The sequence below is a fragment of the Chlorocebus sabaeus genome, chromosome 1, assembly GCF_047675955.1.
Source record: "Chlorocebus sabaeus isolate Y175 chromosome 1, mChlSab1.0.hap1, whole genome shotgun sequence".
Classification (NCBI taxonomy): Eukaryota; Metazoa; Chordata; class Mammalia; order Primates; family Cercopithecidae; genus Chlorocebus; species Chlorocebus sabaeus.
The window spans coordinates 83763936-83785013 of NC_132904.1; the positions used below are offsets into that span (position 1 = coordinate 83763936).

At 36.0% G+C, this 21078-nt stretch overlaps 1 protein-coding gene across 6 annotated transcripts in view; it reads left to right on the top strand.

Moving 5' to 3' along the window:
- The window catches only part of TMEM135 (transmembrane protein 135), a 258161-nt gene that overhangs the window by 58967 nt on the left and 178116 nt on the right, over positions 1-21078 (top strand). The window lies entirely within an intron of this gene.

Here is a 21078-nt window from a genome sequence, read left to right on the forward strand (position 1 = left end):
TTGATCTTGTGTTTGTGAGGAAGTATTTATTTAAAGAAAAACAGAGAAAGGAAAAAAAAGTGAAAAGGAAAGAAAAACCTTTTCTCTAAAATGCACCTTGACAATGTGGGTCTCAATCTTTCATCTCTGGCATGTATTATTTTACCTCTGCAATTATTTTCATTGTTAGATGATTGATGAGAATAATAATTTAATAAAGATATTTTAAAGATTTAACTCTTTTACAGAACCAAACACTTGTAACAAGATCTAGCTTGTTGTATGGGTTAATATTAAGATGGCCTTCTATTCTTGCAAATGTGGCAGCAACCTGGTAAACATGAAGAGACAGAAAGAGAAAGTGTGGAAGAGTGGAAAGAAGACTGATTCTATAACAAACCTAAATTTTGGTATCAGTTTTCACACTAATTAGTGTCCATTTGACTCCTAGGCCCCTGATTTACTAGTCTGGGAAAGCTGAGATCTTTTCAGTACTATTTCAGGACTTTGTTTTGTCACTAAAAAATATTTTCCAGACACTGTCTCTTGCTGGTTGTATGATGATCTTGGTGAAACCATTTTACTGTTATGCCTCCATTTTCTCAGCTGTGAGATATAGGGGATCATCACAATATGATCCCTATATTGTGTATATTATGAAAAATAATACATATAAAAGATATACTAGTGCACAGGAAGATCTCAATCAGTGTTTGCTTTTATTATTGCTGTTGTCATTGTTATCACTGTGATTATGATCATGTTTATGAAACACTTTCACAATTCTGAAGGAAAATGATTTGGATCCAGAATTCTCTGTCCAACCAAACTGTGAATCAGAATCAAGAGAAGGCAAAATATAGACATTTTCAGCCATTTGAGGACTCAGAGTTTACCTCTCATCTAGTCTCTCTTGAAAGAAAACTGAGAATGTACTCCAGCAAAATAAAAAGGAATCCAAGCAAGAGAAACATAATGGATTCTAGAAACAGTGAAACCAACTCAAGATTGCAACACAAAGAAATTTCAAGATAACAGCTATTCAGCACATCTTGCAAGGCATTCATCCAACTTTAAATAGGAAGTCAGAGGTTCCAAAAAAATGTAGATATCATTTGAAAATATGTGATTAAAGAAGTGAAAAACTGAGTGATGTACTAAAATCGTGTTTCTTCCAACAATGAGAAAAGAAAAACAATGACAAACTCTGTAAAAAACAAAAAGCTATACAGGAAAGTGATAGTCCACATATGAAACAGTAGAATATGATTTTGAACAACTGATGGAGAATTGACCTTGACATTTGGTACATACTTGTAGAGCAGTACAGTTTTAGTTCCTGTTATTACATTGATGTTCAATTATATGAGTCCCATCACATTTATTGATTTTGAACTTTATATATTTAGTATTTTAAACATTTATTCATTTTTAACTTTTGAGCTGTATATGTTGGAAAAACGGACTACATTATAACAGTTAGGCTACCAAACTATTGTAAACAAGGTGGGCAAAAGAACACAGTATTGGCACTGCCTGAGAACTGAGGGGCATAGCTGTACAGGGTTTGGAAATAATTGTACACACTAGTCAACCAAGGATGCAGTACTTGTAATAGCATGCTTGTTTTATAACAAAGGGCTTTGACAGACAAGTTAGTCTTGCAAATAACTGGAAAAACAGAAGCCTAGAATAGATGGCTGACCATATTCCATTGTATTCATGCATAGTTTCCATTATTGATCATCTTTAAACCCAAATGAAAGCAATACGTACAAAGAGTTTTGGAGGAATGTTGAATGTTGAGCTATGTAAGAGAAGCTCTGGTCAAAGATGGGGGCTGATTAAGCATTTAATAGTATAACGTATAGTGTAGCTTTAAAATTATATCAAAGAAATTCGTTTAATTTTATTTAAGAAATTTGTGTAGGCAAGACCTTAAGAAACATCTCTCTGCTATCCATTATTTTGTTTAAAAACTATGTCATAATGCTCAAGTCCTATAGCGTATTATTAATATGTCTTTAATAATTAAACCAAAATTCTAGATAAGTTTAGTTTATAACCAGTTTGTCTCTGCATTGGAAATGACTGTAGCAAATTTAATCTTAAAGTATCTCTCTCCTTCTATTTCAAGTAGAACTTTTAAAAAAAGTAAAATAAAGTGATTTTATTTGGCATCAGAGTTATGATTTCCCCCTACCCCACCTAATGCCAGTCCCTCTTTAAGTAAATACTTTTGTAATTACTTTGCCTTTTACTTCTGCAACTGAACTGTATTTACATTGAATTTACAGCCTTTGAGATATGTAAATTGTGCAATTTAATGGTTTAATTGGCATAGACTTTTCTGTTAGTTTTTGCATCTAGTTGATTTTAGACAGCTAAATTTAGAAGTATTTACTCTTGACTAGAATATTCATAATTCACCTTTTTAGAGAGTATTTATATGAGAATTTTACTTATAATACGAATATTTTTCTTTTTAAATGAAAAGTAAGTTTTATACACATAGCATTTTGGGTTTAATGTTACAAAAAGAGTAAATCCTGTGATACTTAAATTCATTATTGGGCTCATCATGTTTGAATCTTAAATTTTATTTACATTACCAAATCTTAGGATTAAAAAATAGATTTATAGAATTGCTTTTCATTTGTTAGTCTTGAAGAAAATCAATTAACATTCATTCTGTTACTATATTATAGTTTCCATTCCACTCTGGCCAATGATATGTGTATATATGAGAATACCCATTTATTAATGTGCCATAAGTGCATGTATTGCCATAGTTTGAAATGTAAAATTCCACATTTTCTAGATCTGGAATTGACAATTTATCTGAATAATTGTTAGCCTTTATAAACACAGTTTTATTGTACCTAAAATAAGAAAGCAATGATATTGAAAGCCTGTGCTTTCCAACATATGGCTTCAATTTGCATTTCAATCAGAATATGGAAGTCATTACTCTGACATCTGAAACTGAGGTAGCAATAAAAAATTATCACTAACAGGACAGCAGACACAATTTATTTTGTGTTTTTTAGTGGGTGGCCCACTGGAAACTTTTCAGAAACTTAATTGATTCCAGATATTAGAAAATTACAATTAAATTATGACATTTATTTTAGATGCATTTAAATTAGCTGTGTTAATAGGATTGGTATAAATTGATGATTAATATCTATTAAGATTTATAGCATATATGTACAAACACACACACACACATATAGTATAGGCATACCTCAAAGATATCATGGGTTTGGATCTAGACCACTGCAATATAGTGAATACTGCAATAAAATGAGTCACATGAATTATTTTTTGCTTTTCCAGTGCATTTAAAAATGATGTTTACCTTATATTGTAGTTTTATGTGCAAAGCATTATGTTTTTTTTTTTTTTTTTTTTTTTTTTTTTCCCGAGATGAAGTCTCGCTGTGTCACCCAGGCTGGAGTGCAGTGGTGCGATCTCAGCTCACTGCAACCTCTGCCTCCTGGGTTCAAGTGACTCTCCTGCCTCAGCCTCCTGAGTAGCTGGGATTATAGGCGTGTGCCACCACACCAGGCTAACTTTTGTATTTTTAGTAGAGACAGGATTTCACCATGTTGGTCAGTCTGGTCTTGAACTTCTGACTTCGTTATCCACCCACGAAAGTGCTGGGATTACAGGTGTGAGCCACCGTGTCCAGCCAAAGCATTATGTTTAAAACAAAGCGCACACATTAATTACAAAATACTTATAGCTAAAAGTTGATAATGATCATCTAAGCCTTCAGGAAGTCATAATCTTTAGAAGGCCTTGCCCCAGTGTTGACTATTGCTAATTAAGATGGTAGTTGCCGAAGGTTGACATGACTGTGCCAGATTTTTAATATAAGACAACAATGAAGTTTACCATATTGATTGACTCTTTCTTTCATGAAAATCTCTCTGAAGCATTCAATGCTATTTGATAGCATTTCACCCACAGTACAATTTCTTTTAAAATTGGAGTCAATTCTCTCAAGCACTGCTGCTGCTTTCTCAATTAAGTTTATGTAATATTCTAAATTGTTTGTTGTCATTTCAGTAATGTCCACAGCATCATCACCAGGAGTAAATTTCATTTCAAGAAACCTGTTTTTGTGCTTATTCCTAAGAAAAAAACAGAACTCCTGATCTGTTCAAGATTTATCATGAGATTGGAGGCATTCAGTCATATCTTCCAGCTTCACTTCTAATTCTAGTTCTGTTGCTCTTTCTATCACATTTGCAGTTACTTTCTTCACTGAAGTCTTGAACCCCTCAAAGTCATCTATGAGAGTGAGAATCAATATCTTTCCAAACTCCTGTTAATGTTGATATTTAGACCACCTCCCATGCATCACAAATGTCCTTAATGGCATGTAGAATGGTGAATTCTTTCCAGAAGGTTTACAATTTGCTTTCTCCCAATCCATCAGAGGAATCACTCTCTCATCAATCACTCATAAAGCAACTATAGCTTTATGAAATAGTTGTAAGGAATAAGATTGGCAAGTTCAGACTACTCCTTGATCCATGGGCTGCAGAATGGGTATTGTATTAGCAGGCATGAGAACAACATTAATCTTGTACGTCCAAGCTCTTGGGTGACCTGGTGTGTTGTCAATGAGTAGTAATATTTTGAAAGGAATCTTTTTTTGTGTGTGAGTAGCAGGTCTCAACAGTGGGCTTAAAATATTCAGTAAACTATGCTATAAACAGATGTGTGCTTTGTTGTTTCATTTGTAGAGCATGGGCGGAGTAGATTTAGCATAATTCTTAAGGGCCTTAGTATTGTCAGAATGGTAAATGATCATTGGCTTCAACTTAAAGTCACCAGTTGTATGGAAATTCAGTCTGTTCTCTAAAGGTTTGAAGCCAGGCATTGAGTTCTTCTCTCTAGCTGCAAAAGTCATAGACGACATCTTCTTCCAATATGAGGCTCCTTTGTGTAAAATCTGTTGTTTAGTATAGCCACCTTCATCAACAATCTTGGCTAGATCTTCTGCGAACTTCCTGTAGCTTTTTTTTTTTTTTTTCTTTTTTAAGATGGTGTCTCACACTGTTGCCCAGGCTGGAGTACAGTGGTGCGATCTTGGCTCACTGCAACCTCCACCTCCCGGGTTCAAGCGAATTTCCTGCCTTAGCCTCCCAAGTTGCTGGGATTATAGGTGCCTGCCACCACATCCAGCTAATTTTTTTTTGTATTTTTAGTACAGATGGGGTTTCACTATGTTAGCCAAGCTGCTCTCCTGACCTCATGATCCGCCCACCTTGGCCTCCCAAAGTGCTGGGATTACAGGCGTGAGTCATCATGCCCAGCTCTTCCTGTAGCTTCTACGTTAGCACTTGCTGCTTCACCTTGCCTTTTTATGTTATGGAGATGGCTTCTTCCCTTAAATCTCATGAACCCATCTCTGCTAGCTTCACACTTCTGCAATTTCCTCAGCCTTCATAGAATTGAAGACAGTTAGGGCCTTGCTCTGGATTAGGTTTTGGTGAAGGGAATGTTGTGGTTGGTTTGATCTTGTATTCAGACCACTAAAACGTTCTCCATATCAGCAATAAGGCTGTTTTGCTTTCTTATCATTTGTGTATTCACTGGAATAGCACTTTTAATTTCCTTTGAGAACTTTTCCTTTGCATTTACAACTTGGCTAACTGGAACAAGAAGCCTAGCTCTGGCCTATCTTGGCTTTCAACATGCTTTCCTCACTAAGCTTAATTATTTCTAGTTTTTGATTTAAAGTGAAAGACACACAAATCTTCTTTTCACTTGAACACTTAGAATTGCAGGATTATTAATTGGCCTAATTTCAATATTGTTGTTTCTCAGGGAATAGGGAGGCCTGAGGAGAGTGAGTGGGATGGGGGAACAACTAGTTGGTGGAGCAGTCAAAACATACACAGCATTTATCTATTAAGTTTGCTGTCTTACACAGTTTGCAGTCTGTGGCACCCCAAAGCAATTACAATGGTAACATTAATGATAACAGGCCAGTGCAGTGGCTCATGCGTGTAATCCCAGCACTTTGGGAGGCCAAGGAGGACAGATCACTTGAGGCCAGGAGTTTGACACTAGCCTGGCCAACATGGCAAAACCATGTCTTTACTAAAAATACAAAAATTAGCCGGTCGTGGTGATGCACGCCTGTAATCCCAGCTACTCGAGTATCTGAGGCTTGAATCACTTGAACCTGGGAGGTGGAGGTTGCAGTGAGCTGAGATCATGCCACTGCACTCCAGCCTGGGTGACAGAGAGACTCTGTCTCAAAAACAGAACAAAACAAAAACTTTAAAGATTACTGATGATATCATTATAACAGATATGCTAATAATGAGAAAGTTTGAAATGCTAGGAGAATTACCAAAATGTGATTCAGAGACAAAGTGAGCACATGCTCTTGGAAAAATGTCTTGGATAGACTTGCTGAATGCAGCGATGCCACAAACCTTTAATTTGTAAAAAACACAGTATCTGTGAAATGCAATAAAATAAGATTGCCTGCATATGCATATACAGTCATTGTGTGTATATAGTCATTTGCATGACAAAGGACTGAAAATATTCATTTGAAAGTGCTGAATGCATTAATAATTATAGTTAATATTTCTGAAATGGTGAACATTGGTGGGAAAAGGATTTCATGTTATATAAATGAACTTATTAGTCTTTTTTTCTTTCTTTCTTTTTTTTTTTTGAGACAGTCACTTTGTCATCCAGGCTGGGGTGCAGTGTTGCAATCACAGCTCACTGTAACCTTGATCTCCTGGGCTCAAACCACCATCTTGAGTAGCTGGGACCACAGGCATGTACCACTATGACCAGCTAATTTTTTACTTTTTGTAGAGATGTTGCCTAGGGTGGTCTTGAACTCCTGGACTTCAGTGATTCTCTCACTTCGGCCTCCCAAAACTCTGGGATTTATAGGAATGAACCACTGTTCCTGGACTACTTTTTAGTCCTATAATGGGGATATATTACTTATATAATAAAATATAGCGTGAGATGAAATTTCTTTCTTTTTTTTTTTTTGAGAAGGAGTCTCGCTTTGTCGCCTAGGCTGGATTGCAGTGGCACGATCTCGGCTCACTGCAACCTCCACCTCCTGGGTTCAAGCGATTCTTCTGCCTTAGCCTTGTAGCTGGGACTACAGGCGTGTGCTACTGTGCCCAGCTAATTTTTGTATTTTTAGTAGAGACAGGGTTTCACCATGTTGACCAGGATGCTCTTGATCTCCTGACCTCGTGATCCGCCTGCCTTGGCCTCCCAAAGTGCTGGGATTACAGACATGAATCTCATTAATTTCTAAATTTTTTTGAACTAAAATATTAATTACAGTCGTTTAAAGCACTTCAGTGTATTGTTAAAGCTAATTACTAAGAGTGAAAATACATGATCTAGAACTTTATTATCTTGAATTAAATTTTCAAGATAATGTTAATTCATTTACCCAGCAAATTTTGACTCTTCATATGTTTTGTACACTGAATTAAGTGTTGGGGAAACAATGACGAATTGAGAAGCTCAAGGTTTAGTGAGATGTAGGTACCATTAAATATGTACATTACTGTATGATACGGCAAATATTGTTTTAGCAAAGTGGAAGAGGGGCAGAACAACTGCCAGAAATTGTAGGGAAAGATTTTCTTTGGAGTCTGAATTCTTGAAGCATGAGTAAGAATTTTCTGGATAGGTAAGCACAGCAAAGAGAATTCTCACCTGAGGGAGCATTGTGTGCAAACAGGAGTCCTGAGTTGATAGGGCATATTTATTCATCCTTTCTTTGTTCATTTATTTATTCTTTATTCAACTAATATTTATTGTACACCTGTGTACCCGTTTGGGTGCTGTGGATATCATAGTGAACCTGACAGACATACTCCTATCATAAAATTCAGTATAATGTAGAAGAATGAATAATTAAAATTATGATGAGTGTTGCAAAAGAGGAAGCATGAGGTGTTACAGGTGGGTGTATGTAACAATGTTAGATATAAGAGAAGCTTCTGGAATATTGAGGAGTGGTATGAGATGGGACTGGAAGGAGGGATTTGGTCCAATTTTGAAAGGTGTTTTATACTGAGCACAGGAGTTTAAATAACATTTTAATTTTTAAGAAATTAGTTACAGAAGTTCCAGAGTATGATTAAACTTTCTACTTTAGGACAATCATTTTGAATGTACTCTTTTTTTTTTTTTTTTTTTTTTTTTTTTGAGATGGAGTCTTATTCTATTGCCAAGGCTAGTATGCAGTGATGCCATGTTGGCTCACTGCAACCTCCACCTCCTAGGTTCCAGCGATTTCCTGCCTCAGCCTCCTCAGTAGCTGAGACTACAGGTACATGCCACCAAGCCTGGCTAATTTTTGTATTTTTAGTAGAGACGGGGATTCACCACGTTGGCCAGGCTGGTCTCGAACTCCTGACCTCAGGTGATCCCAACGCCTCGGCTTCGCAACGCACCATGCCTGGCCTGAATGCCCTCTTACGGATAGATTATAGTAGGACTAGATTGATGACCTGGCCAGTTAGGTTCTTATAGTGTTCAATTAGTAAAGCATTTTAATTGCTTAGACTTGGCACATAAACAGCAAAGAGAAAATTGGAGGGTATCAATCTACATCTGAATTTTTAAATCATTTTTTTCAATTCCATTTTGTAATATTTTCAGGAGATCTCTGTTAGATATTTTCTGCCTACGTTATACATATTAAAGCAAATTAATAGTTTTATTCCACATTCTTACATTATATCCAGCTTCCCCATAACAATGACTGCTGTCATCTAAGTTATTTCACAAAGACAACAGACTATTCTTGACTGGCAGGTTTATGTTTTGCTAGTTTTTTTGTTTTTACTTTTGTTGTTGTCAAATCCTGATTTATTTTAAAACTTTAAATTTGTCATAAAATCATAAAAATCTCCAGAGTTTTTGTTTGTTCATTTATCATTGAGTTTTTAAATCTATCCAGCTATTGCTTGGTCAGACCTCGTCAGTACTATGCAGTGCTCATTAGTACTCAGTACTGCACCTGAACCCTCTCTCAGGTATTAATTTCTCTCTTAGGCATTAATGCTCAAGTCCAGAAGTTGAGTAACTTTTTCTATTTAGAGCTACACAGTAAATTTTGCCAGCTTTGTGGGTCATATGGCCCCCATGGCAATTATTTAACTTTGCCAGCATAGAATGAAAACATACATAGACAATGTGTAAACAAATGAGTGTGTCTGTGTTCCAATAAAACTTTATTTATGGACACTGAAATTTGGTATCATATTTTTTCACATGTCAAGAAATATTCTTTCGTTCTCTTAAAACTGTTTGTTAGTCTTCTAGGGCTGCTGTGACAAATTATCACAAGCGTGGTGGCTTTAGGCAACAGAAATTTATTCTCTCTCAGTTCAGAGGCTAGAAACCTGAAAGCGAGGTGTTGGCAGAGCTGTGCTCCCTCTGAAGTTTCTAGGGAAGAATCCTTTCCTTGCCTCTTTGAGCTTCTGGTAGATCCTGGGAATCCTTGGTGTTCTTTAGTTTATAGTTGCATCATTCTAATCTTTGCCTCTGTCATCACATGGCCTTCTCCTCTCTATGTCTGTGTGGTTTTGTATTCAGATTCCCTCTTCTTTCTCTTATAAAGACACCTGTCATTGGATTTGGTGCTTCCTCTAATACAGTATGACTTTACATTAGCTTGGTTACATCTGCGAAGACCTTATTTCCAAATAAGGTCACATTCACATGGACCAGCATACAATTTATCATTTGTGGGTACAATATTCAACCCACGACACTATTAAAAATATAAAAATAATTGTTATTTTGTGGGCCATACAAAACAGGTGGTGGGGTGGATTTAGCCATGTGCTGTATTTGCAGATTCCTGCTCTAGGCAGAGTTGCCTTTTTATTTATTCTCTCAATAAATGCATTATTCTTACTGGGAAACAAGGTGAGAATTAACATTTATTGAGCCTCTGCTATCTTCCAGACATTTTTCTGGGTTTACTGACATATTTTCTCTTGTTTATTCTTCAAACAATCCTATAAAGCACTTCTTATTAGTAGCTCATGAAACAAGCTGAGAACATTATTAAATTTACTTGCTCAAGCTTACATAATATAGCTAAGAAGTAGCGACTCTAGGATTTGAATCTGTACATAAAACTAAGTGATGATAATGTTTTTCTCTTTCTACTCTATCACTGTAGTTTCTCTGTGTGTAGTGACTTAACGTTGCTCCTTGGAATAGGTCTGTAATCCTCAATCTCTTGTTTTAGCTCTTCATTAGGGTGATTTCACATGTACAGTGTTTCATGTCTAATTTAGTTGCTTTGGCTTTATTAACAGAAATGAATTTGATTAGCTTAAGTTAAAAATAGGAATTAAGGGGAAGAACACGTTGTTGGCTCCGAGAATTGAAAGAAGTTCTAAAGAGTCGAGTCTCAGGAAAAAATGGAACTAGGGCACCTACGGGAACTTAGCAGTAGGACCTATTATATAACACTGCCATTAAAGTGACTCAGCTCTAACATTTCCTTCCTTCCACCTTGCCTTTAACCTCAAATTTTAATCCTTTAGAGGGAGAATCTGTTTGGCCTATTTAGGTATAATCTTATGCTGGATCAAACTACCTTAGTAGGTGGAAGGCCGCTGGGGAAGGGGGCATGGCTCAAATGTGACCTGTGTAGCATTCTTCCTGAATTAAAGAACAACTCAATTTTTTTTTTCCTTTTTTTTTCAATGACATTTTTTGACTCAAGTGACATTCATGAGGCTTCTCTGTGGCATAGAGGGTCACGTGGAATAATCTTCATTTAATACGTGTGTGTTGTTATATCCTGATATGTACCGATGACAGTGATACATCTGAATTTAGAAATCTTTCCACTATGGCAGGTTATATTCTCTTCTGTTCTTCCATAGCTGTTAGTTCATTATTCTATAGTAGTAGTTTTCCTTCCTTTCTCCTCCTTCCCTTCATTTATCCCTTCCTCCCTCCTTTTCCCCCTTTATGCCTTCCTCTCTTACTTCTGTTCTTCTCTCATTACACTGATAAGCTATTCCAGAGCTGAGATTTTATTTAGTCATATTTATCTTTTAATGCTTGAAACAGAAAATGCTGTTAGGGTAAATACTAATTTTGTTTCCTTGCTTTAGTTGCTACTTCTCTTACTTCACAACTACTTATTGAGTACTTGCTCTGTGTCTGGTATTGTTTTGAGGCGAGCGCACGAATGAGGCCTTGTACTTGACTTGACTCTTTAGAACTTCTTTCAATTCTCTGAGCCATCAAAGTGTCCTTCCCCTTAATTCCTATTTTTATCTTAAGCTAACCAAATTGATTTCTGTTTATAAAGCCAAAGCAACTGAATTAGATATGAAACACTGTACATGTGTATTGTGTTTGAGGCCAGGGCACAAATAGCCAATGCGCTGTCTTTGTAGACCTTACATAATAGAGGGAAAGTGGGACAATAATCCAATAAGGAAATAATTTAAAATTGTAAATGTTAGAGGTGGAAGTGCTAGGTAGAAAATAAGCAGGGTAAGAGTAGTTGTGGGGGAGTGGAGGTGCTTTTGGTCTGGAAAGGCCTCTCTGGAGAGGTGACATTGAGTACACTCTGAATGATGTAAAGGAGCTGTTAATAGATCTTGAGAAAATCTTATGCAAGAGTGTAATGAATAATAAGTAAACAGGTCCCAAGATGGGAACAAGTTTGATTCATTTGATTTATAGCTAAGGAGTCTGTTGTCTGGACAGAATGGTATGAAATGAGGTTGGAAAGACAGACAAAAAACAGATTGTGTTTAGGATATTGTAGGCAGTGGTAAAGAGTTCAGACTTTAAGTGTAATAGAAAACCATTGGAGACTTTTAAAAAGCAAAAAGTGATATGATAGGATTTGCATTTTTAAAACTGTTACTCCAGCTGATTTGGGAAGAAGTAATTGTAAAGGGGATGGACAGCCGTTTTAGAAGATGGGGGTCAGTTCTCAGACTAGTGCAGCAAATTATAAGAGCTCTAGAAAATTTACATATAAATATTTTACAAAATTCATTTAAACAATCTTTACAGATAATTTACTTAAATGAAAATAAATTCTGTTTAACTCCTGAAATTTATACTAATTTTACCGTTTTAACAAAGCAAATTTTGTACTCAGTACCTGGAACATACACCTTTTATTTCCCTGCCATTCTCACTCACCTTTTCTTGTTTGTTTTCAACAGTGATATCAAGGAACAGTATTGTATTGTATTGGGATATGCTTTATGGCCTGGCTGGTCTTGAATTCCTGACCTCAAGTGGTCCACCCGCCTGCGACTCCCAAAGTGTTGGGATTATGGGCATGAGCCACTGTGACCAGCCTAGAGTCCCTGTGTTTTAATTCATAAAATCAACGTAAATCTTTATTGATCATTTTGAAAAATAATTATAATAATCTTTATCAGTAGGCTTTTAAAACTTAATTTTTGTGGCTATCTCTTCAGAAGTTCATACTATTATTCCTGTGTGCATAAATGTGTATTTATATGTATAAAATAGGGTCAGAAACATTTATATTAAAATTTCTTCACTTTTATAAAATATTTTATAATATTTCATTAAACATTTATTAATAATCATCCTTTCAATAAAAAAGTTTAAAAATGACTATAATTAAAACAACTACATTAACTTTCTAGCAAAATATTTAGTATACTGTGTTCTTTTTTTTCGGAAGGAAATTTCTCGCTAAAAATGTATACCTTTAAAAGTGCTAAGGATTTTGTTTTGCTTTGTTTTTTAAAATATGTATACTATATATACACACTTGCAGGAGAAAAGGATTCATTGTACGGTTAGAATGTGATGGTTTTAAAAAAATATGTTTTTCATTTTTCATGTTAAAAATTGTTAATAAAGTCCCCATGAAGTATAGCAAATGCTATAGAAATACTAGAAGGAAGCATTACCTTTAATGAAGGCTGGTTTTAATTACTAAGTAGGTGTATGTACGGTATGTGTTTATAAAATTTATGTTTGGATTCTGAATTCTTATTAGAGTAATTTATGATGGAATTAAAAGTCAAAAGCAGAGGTAATCTAGTATAGGAAATGGTGAGAAATTGTGGAATTAGGGGGAATGATTAAGAATTGGAATCTATTTCATTCTTTTCAAGAATACATATAGTACACATATAAGTGTAGATTAAAAAGTCTGAGCTCATTTACGATATATTTATTAACAGCCCTAGCCTGGTAAAAAAACAACATTGATTTGAACAGTTTTGGATATTTTCCAGCTCCTGTTTACTTTCTTAAAACCATAAAAAAGTAATCTGGTTCCTTTTGACTTAAATAAGACAAAGAATTCAATACCGAGGCCCTGTTTATAGGTTGTTAAACATTTCACTTTGGTGTCTGAGGATAATGTTCAGCATTGTGTTCAATTAGTGTGAACTAATCTAAGCTGAAGTGTCAGATTCCTAAACGTCTTACTTCAATTAATACAAAATACTAAGGACTCCATTCAGTCCAAATTATTGCTCCATGGGTGCCAGCCACACAGTCTCCATAGCAGGCCTTTCTGTGGACTAATCAAGATTCATGACCTCCAGGTTTTGTGGCACTGGTGTTTTAGTATCTGGAACGTCACTTTTTCTTTTTGTGAGCTTCTCTGTTTTGATCCCAAGTTCTTTCTCCCATTCTAAGTTATGTATGGAATTGAACTTGTATGATACTCTGATGTAGTTAGAAGTGAGTATAATTTGGTACAGTATACTGGAAATCTATTAAATTATATAAATTCAAACAAAACTATATGCCAATTTAGGATGTTGGTCTTCAGTAGACTAAGTTTCTGTAAGAGGTCAGTTAAAGACAACAGCAAGTTTGTTTCTTCCTACCTACCAGCGTTAGGGCTACGTATTGATTAAGTGGTGAAGTAGGCACATTTTTTGTTTGTTACTTTGGCACCTTTTTCAGCATGTCATTCCTAGTTTTGTTATTTTTTTCAGTTGCTTATCTTTTTAAATTTCTTGTGTCCATTGATATTTATAACTTAATGTAAATGTTTGTTATTGAATGAAAAGAATTGCTGAATGTCCAGCAGAATACAATAATGTACATGTGGCTTCAGGCACTGTGAGAAGAAGTATCTGCTTTGGAGGTAGGAGGAACTTTGAACATCTCTTAAATTCAAATAGGCAAATAAGTGCTCTATCTTATCATGCTTGATCTAGAATCTTACTTTGGCTTTTTGTGTTCAACTCTAGTTATTCTCTGAAGTGTTTACACAGATAATAGAGACATTGCTGTAGATAATAGTGGTATGGTCTAGTAAAACTCCTGGTTTCTAACCTTAATTTTCTGGTAAGGACATTAGAGCTGGAAAACAAAACTACAGCCCTTCTATACTTTGATGACGCCCTTTTTCCTAGTCTTAACTATGCCTGTATATGCATGTATGTTAGCATGTATGATTGTGTGCATGTGCATATACGTATTTACATATTTGCTTCAAATCTCTCATTGTTTTGTAGTCCTCTGACTCCAGATCTTTATTCCAGCTGTTTCAACCTTCTGCGTGTTCTTTTTTTTCTTGCAGGTTTCTGATACTTGTAATAAGAGAATCTCTACAAGACTGTTGTTTTTCTTCCTACTAAGAGAAGTTTCAGGAAATGCTTTTGGTTACTGAGTTACTACTATATGTATGGTACCATTTAGCAGGTAGACAATAAATACTTGTTGAACAAATAATTGTGCTTTGAAGTATCTTTAGATAACTTCAGGATACTTGATGAACTGTTTTGTTAACTCTAAGAAAAATACTGGTAGGAAATGAACTCTTGTCTATTGCTGGTAGGAGTGCCAACTTGCAACCACTTTGGAAAACGGTTTGTTACTTTTAAATAAAACTGAACATGTACATGTCAATCCATTCTTCAATCCATTCTTTAAGTATATTCTAGATAAATTTCTAACTATATTTAGAAAATAGGAGAAACCAGCAAGAATATTTAGAGCAACATGTTCATAATTATGAAAACTCAATTCAACTCAAGGGTCCATTAGTAGTTGAATGAATAAGTAAATTCTATATTTATGCAATGGAATACAATATAGCATATAAGCTTAAGTTGATTCTGAGAAACTCCAATGAATTATTTCTTCCAAATGCCCTTGCTGTTCCCTATTTGGAGAGTAAACAGGTTTAAGTTTTTTTTCTTTTTTTTTTTTTTTTTAACGTAGAGTTATAGCTTAACTGTAAATATCTGGTGCTTTTATGTCTTCTAACTATTTGATTTTAAAATTTAGCACCTCTACTTTCCTTGTTAAAAAAAACTTAGTAGTAGTATAGGTATGTAGTTGAAAGGAGCAGCAAGGTTGGTATTAGCAGAGTTTGCTTTTCGCTATACATTTTTCTTATTCCTTAATTATTATTATTATTATTTTTGAGACAGAGTCTTGTCCTGTCACCCAGGCTGGAGTACAGTGGCACGATCTCATCTCATTGCAACCTCTGCCTCCCAGGTTCAAGCAGTTCTTCTGTCTCAGCCTCACTAATAGCTGGGAATACTAGCACACCACCATGGCCGGCTAATTTTTGTATTTTTAGTAGAGATGTGGTTTCACCATATTGGCCTGGCTGGTCTCGAACTCTTGACCTCAGGTGATCCGTCTGCCTAGGCCCCCCAAAGTGCTGGGATTACAGGTGTGAGCCACCATGCTTGGCCAATTTAAATTTTTTTTTTTTTGAGATGGAATCTTGCTCTGTCACCCAGGCTGGAGTGCAGTGGGGCCATCTGGGCTCACTGCAACCTCCGCTCCCCGGGTTCAAGCAATTCTCGTGCCTCAGTTTCCTGAATAGCTGAGTTTATAGGCATGTGCCCCCACACCTGGCTAATTGTTTTATTTTTAGTAGAGACAGGGTTTCGCCATGTTAGCCATGCTGGGGCTCAAACTCCTGACCTAAGGTGATCTGCCCTCTTTGGCTTCCCAAAGTGCTGGGATTATAGGCGTGATTATTGCACCCGGCCATTATTTCTTAATGTTTTTATCATAAATACTATACAACTGCTTACATTCTGTCTTTGGAAAAAATGAACCCTAAATTAATAGAATGTAAGTATTCAGGAAATGATTTAATAATTCTCCAGACATCTAGAACAAAGAATACAGGAATGCAGAGTGTATACTCCAAGATAATGATTTTATTTTAATAAATTGAGGCAAGTTCTTCAGTGGGCTTCTAGATTTCTTTGGATACAAGTAGCAGGATACGTAACTACAAGTGACTTGCAGTATAAATACATTTTTTTTTTTAAGTAAATTATAAGGAGTCTTGGGGGTACCAGTTCCAGCATTTTTTTTTTAAGTAAATTACAAGGAGTCTTGAGAGTACCGGTTCCAGGATTTAGTGATATCAAGGGCCCAGGCTTTTTCCATCCCCTACTCTGCTGATCTTGTTTCATTTGCTTTTTGCTCTCATGCTTATCAATAAATTCTATGATAAGGATGATAGATTTATAAATTAAATAAATGATAGTGAAGGACATAAAATTTCATCTTTCTATTGTTTTCCTAAGAGGACTTGGATGAACAAACTTTAAGTTAGGACATACCTCTTTGAAAGTAATGTTCTCCTGAGATCATGTTGGAAATCATATGACTAATTCCTGATGTGTAAAGGGAATGGTCTTTCATATTGACAGTTCCTCCTTGTGTCCTGCCATCCCCTCTTCTTTCCCTACTGTCCTTTTCATGGGTTATAGAGATTAGACTGTGTATCTGGGAATCACCATCATTATCAATGTCTCTTAGGAGTGTAGTATAGGATGAGTAGCTGTTAAACCTTTTATAATTTTAATTTCTTTTTATGTTTTATTTAATTGTGGAGACTGGGTCTCAATAGTTGCCCAGGCTGGTCTTGAGCTCCTGGCCTCAAGCGCTCCTCCTACCTTGGCCTCCCAAAGTGCTGGGTTTACAGGAGTGAGACATTGTACCTGGCTCATTAGATGTTTTAAAATGGGTTAAATTCCAATTATTAGAGTGACCTAATTTCACCAATTTTTTATATGGATTAAATAAATTGGGTTGTATAAAAGGTGCTAATTCTAATTTTTATGTTTAGTTACAGTTTTTTTTTTAACCTTGGGATGTGACCTTCTGGTTTCTTCTTTACTTTTAGATTGTACATATATCCTTTTACAAATTAGGCTTTATTTATTTATGTATACCTTTCCTATTGTGCTGATAGGCTTTATTTTTTTAAACCAGTTTTTGCCTTGTAGAAACCTTGAGTGGAAAGTACAGAGGGTTCCCATATTACTCCCTTTCTCCTATTTTTAAAATCTTGTATGAATGCATTACATTCGATGCAATTAATGAACTCATATTGATGCCTTATTATTAATTGAAGTTTATAGTTTACATTAAGGATAATTCTTTGTGTCGTATAGTTCTATGGGTTTGGACAAATGCATAATGTCACATATCCACCATTACGGTATTATGCAGAATAGTTTCACTGCCCTGAAAATCCCCCGTGCTCCACCTATTCATCCGTTGCAGCCACTTTTTACTGTCTCTATAGTTTTGCATTTTTGAGAATGGGAGGATTGTTTTTTGGTGTGTATCCCTCACTAGAGTGTGGTCTGCTGGGGATAGGGAATGTGTTATGTATACTATTATATCTGCAATGCTGTGTGCCTGGCCCACAGTTAACATTCAACTGCTCAGTGATGAATAAATTAATAATTATTTGCCTAAGAATTTTATTATGAAAATAATTTAATCTTCATGAGAGGACATACTGCACAGTGATTATTATAAACTCACTTGGGCTTTGTACATAGAGTACCTGATTTGTGATCCTGAGTTTGCCACATACAGTGTATCCCTGGGAAAGTGACTTCTCTATGCCTGCATTTCCTTACCTATAAAACAAAGTTAAAATAGAACATACCTCACAGGGCAGGGGTCCCCAGCAGTACTGGTCCGTGGCCTGTTAGGAACTGGGCCACACAGCAGGAGGTGGATGGCAGGCGAATGAGAGAAGCTTCGTCTGTATTTACAACCTCTCCCCATCGCTTGCATTGCCATCTGAGCTCTGCTTCCTGTCAGATCAGTGACAGCGACAGCTAGATTCTCAGAGGAGCGAACCCTTTTATGAATTGCGCATGTGAAGGATCTGGTTGCTTACTCCTTATGAGAATCTAATGACTGATGATCTGGCACTGTCTCCCGTCACCTCCAGATGGGACCATCTAGTTACAGGAAAAAAGACTCAGGGCTCCCACTAATTCTACATTGTGGTGAGTGTATAATTATTTCATCATGTATTGCAATGTAATAAGAAGACAAATAAAGTGAACAATAAATGTAATGTGCTTTAATCATCTTAAAACTATCTGCACCCACCCCTGCCGCCCCTGGTGGTTCATGGGAAAATTATCTTCCACGAAACCAGTCGCTGGTGCCTGCTGTCATAGCATATTGTGAACATTACTTGAGAGAGCACATACAGTACATAAAACAATGATTGGCACGTAGAAAGGTTAATTAATGTTTTTAAAAATTATTATTGTTATTAAAATTTTGAATAGGCTTATATAGGCTAGCCTGGCTTTTATGCAAGAATTAATGGAAAGTCCTTATGATTTAAGAGTTAATTAGTAATATATATATAAGTGGCTTTACTATTGTCACTATTGATTATAATGTACATGATATTGGATTCATTGTAGTATAATACTAACAAAATTAAACTTTGATTTTGAGGTAGTCTTGACCCTTTTAATATTCTTAATGAAGGATAATCAGAGATAAACTTCTCAATATATGACATTTTGTCTGTTTAGATCTTTGTAATGCTAACTACAATTATTAGTATTTAACAACTCTATTGAAGTTTATTTAATATTTAATAAAATAGGCTTGCAGTAGTCCCTGTCTCTCCACAAGGGATACATTCCAACATGCCTAGTGGATGCTGGAATCTGCAGGTTGTACCAAACCCTATACATACATACCTATGATACTTTTTTTCTCTATACATACATACCTATGATAAAGTTTATCTTGCAAATTTTTCACGATAAGGGATTAGTTACAATAATAAAACAGAACCGTTATAACCATATGCCAGCACCACTATTTGTGCACTTTGGGGCCATTATTAAGTAACGTAAGAGTTACTCAAATACATGCACCATGTATGAGGACAGTCGATGTGATAACTGAGAGGGCTAAGTGCTAACTGGTGCACAGCATCCATAGTATGGATACCTGGACAGGGACAATTCACATCCTGAGGTGAGAGGGGGCAGGACAGCTTGAGATGTTATCATACTACTTATAATGGCAAGCAATTTAAAACTGATGAATTTTTTATTTCTGGAATATTCCATTGAATATTTTTGGACTGCAGTTGATCATGGATAACTGAAACTGCAGACAGTGAGAATGAGGAAAAGGCTGGACTACTGTATTTAAAAATACAATTCAATACGTTTTGACATGTTTATATACCCATGAAACCATCACCACATATAAGACAATGAACCTAAAACATCATCTCCAGAATTTCTTCATGCTCCTTGGTAAGTCCTCCCCACCACTCACATACCTCATGGATGCCTTCTTTTTTTTTTTTTTTTTTTTTTTTTTAAATTTATTTATTATTATTAAACTTCAAGTTGTAGGGTACATGTGCACAACGTGCAGGTTTGCTACATATGTATACTTGTGCCATGTTGGTGTGCTGCACCCATCAACTCGTCATTTACATCAGGTATAACTCCCAATGCAATCCCTCCCCCCTCCCCCCTCCCCATGATAGGCCCCGGTGTGTGATGTTCCCCTTCCCGAGTCCACGTGATCTCATTGTTCAGTTCCCACCTACGAGTGAGAACATGCGGTGTTTGGTTTTCTGTTCTTGTGATAGTTTGCTAAGAATGATGGTTTCCAGCTGCATCCATGTCCCTACAAAGGACACAAACTCATCCTTTTTTATGGCTGCATAGTATTCCATGGTGTATATGTGCCACATTTTCTTAATCCAATCTGTCACTGATGGACATTTGGGTTGATTCCAAGTCTTTGCTATTGTGAATAGTGCTGCAATAAACATACGTGTGCATGTGTCCTTATAGCAGCATAATTTATAATCCTTTGGGTATATACCCAGTAATGGGATGGCTGGGTCATATGGTACATCTAGTTCTAGATCCTTGAGGAATCGCCATACTGTTTTCCATAATGGTTGAACTAGTTTACAATCCCACCAACAGTGTAAAAGTGTTCCTATTTCTCCACATCCTCTCCAGCACCTGTTGTTTCCTGACTTTTGAATGATCGCCATTCTAACTGGTGTGAGATGGTATCTCATTGTGGTTTTGATTTGCATTTCTCTGATGGCCAGTGATGATGAGCATTTTTTCATGTGTCTGTTGGCTGTATGAATGTCTTCTTTTGAGAAATGTCTGTTCATATCCTTTGCCCACTTTTGGATGGGGTTGTTTGTTTTTTTCTTGTAAATTTGTTTGAGTTCTTTGTAGGTTCTGGATATTAGCCCTTTGTCAGATGAGTAGATTGCAAAAATTTTCTCCCATTCTGTAGGTTGCCTGCTCACTCTGATGGTAGTTTCTTTTGCTGTGCAGAAGCTCTTTAGTTTGATGAGATCCCATTTGTCAATTTTGGCTTTTGTTGCCGTTGCTTTTGGTGTTTTAGACATGAAGTCTTTGCCCATGCCTATGTCCTGAATGGTACTACCTAGGTTTTCCTCTAGGATTTTTATGGTATTAGGTCTAACATTTAAGTCTCTAATCCATCTTGAATTAATTTTCGTATAAGGAGTAAGGAAAGGATCCAGTTTCAGCTTTCTACTTATGGCTAGCCAGTTTTCCCAGCACCATTTATTAAATAGGGAATCCTTTCCCCATTTCTTGTTTCTCTCAGGTTTGTCAAAGATCAGATGGCTGTAGATGTGTGGTATTATTTCTGAGGACTCTGTTCTGTTCCATTGGTCTATATCTCTGTTTTGGTACCAGTACCATGCTGTTTTGGTTACTGTAGCCTTGTAGTATAGTTTGAAGTCAGGTAGCG